A 1,398-nucleotide genomic window follows, 5' to 3' on the forward strand; every position below is an offset into this window, starting at 1 on the left:
CGCAGTCAAACAGCCAAGTGGAGCGAGCAAACGGCCTCATCCTGTCCGGCATCAAGCCTCGGTTGATCGAGCCTCTGGAGCGCTCGGCTGGCTGTTGGCTCGACGAGCTGCCAGCCGTCCTCTGGAGTCTGCGCATGACTCCAAACAAGTCAACCGGCTTCACGCCCTTCTTCCTCGTCCATGGTACTGAAGCCGTCATCCCAACGGACATAGAGTTCGACTCCCCACGAGTCACCGTGTACACCGAGGAGGAAGCAGAAGAAGCACGACAAGACGGCGTCGATCTGCTGGAAGAGGGCCGGCCGTTGGCACTCAGCCGGTCCAGGATCTACCAGCAGAGCCTGTGCCGGTACCACAACAGGAAGGTCGGGCCAAGATCTTTCCAAGAAGGCGACCTTGTGCTCCGGCTGATCCAGCGAACAACCGGCCAGCACAAGCTGTCGGCGCCTTGGGAAGGCCCTTTCATCATCAGCAAAGTACTGGGCAACGATTCCTACTACCTGATCGACGCTTAGAAGCCCCGAGCACGCAAGAGGGACGACTCCGGCAAGGAGACAGAGCGGCCATGGAATGCAAATCTCCTCCGAAGGTTTTACGGCTGATGTAGTATGTACCATGCTACCTTTTGTATTAAAGAACCAAGACTTCGGCCCCCCGAGGCAAGCTCGGGGACTGCCCTCTTTTGTCTGTATGATAAAAATTATGACTGCAAGTATCTTACTCCTTTTTATGCCGTTTGGCACCGGGCTCGACAAATCAGCCTGGGGACTTGCCGCCTTGCACTATGAAATGCTTCCTACAGTCGGACAAGTAGTGTGTAAACGCCCAAACCGTCTCCTGTCAGAAGCCGCAGCTCGCAGAGCGACTGTACGGTGGGCAGCAGTAAGGTAGAATGGGCATTCGCATGAAAAATGGCTAAGGACTCAAAGCATAAAACATAGCTCAAGACGGCTTCCAGCCTTTCTCGCAAACCGACTCTCGGATAGTCGAACTGCTGCTTCCTATCCAACTTGCTCAAAAAAAATCTTGAAATCGGCTAAGTACTTGCTTTCCCAAAGTAGCCTAGCACTTGATCCAGCAACAGTCCGTAGAGCGGCTGTCCGATTGGCAAGGCAGGCAACTAAGAGAAAGCGGCAAAGGAAAAAAGCCAAAAGAACAATGAGCAAGAAAAGATAGATATATATATATTTACATAACATAGGCCCTTGGCCAAATTGTTGAGTAGAGGTTCAAAATACACCCCGCGGGTGGAATTGTGCGAATTAACAAGTTCTTCAAAGACTACTGAAGAAGATAAAATAAAAGATACAACGGCAGCTTAGGAGGCAGCAGACGGATTCGGAGGGTCGGAGGAGGCGCCAGCATCAGGCGTCGGGGCAGCCGGCTGGCTAGTCTTGG

Source organism: Triticum urartu, chromosome 7, assembly GCF_003073215.2.
Source record: "Triticum urartu cultivar G1812 chromosome 7, Tu2.1, whole genome shotgun sequence".
In the NCBI taxonomy this organism is placed as follows: domain Eukaryota; kingdom Viridiplantae; phylum Streptophyta; class Magnoliopsida; order Poales; family Poaceae; genus Triticum; species Triticum urartu.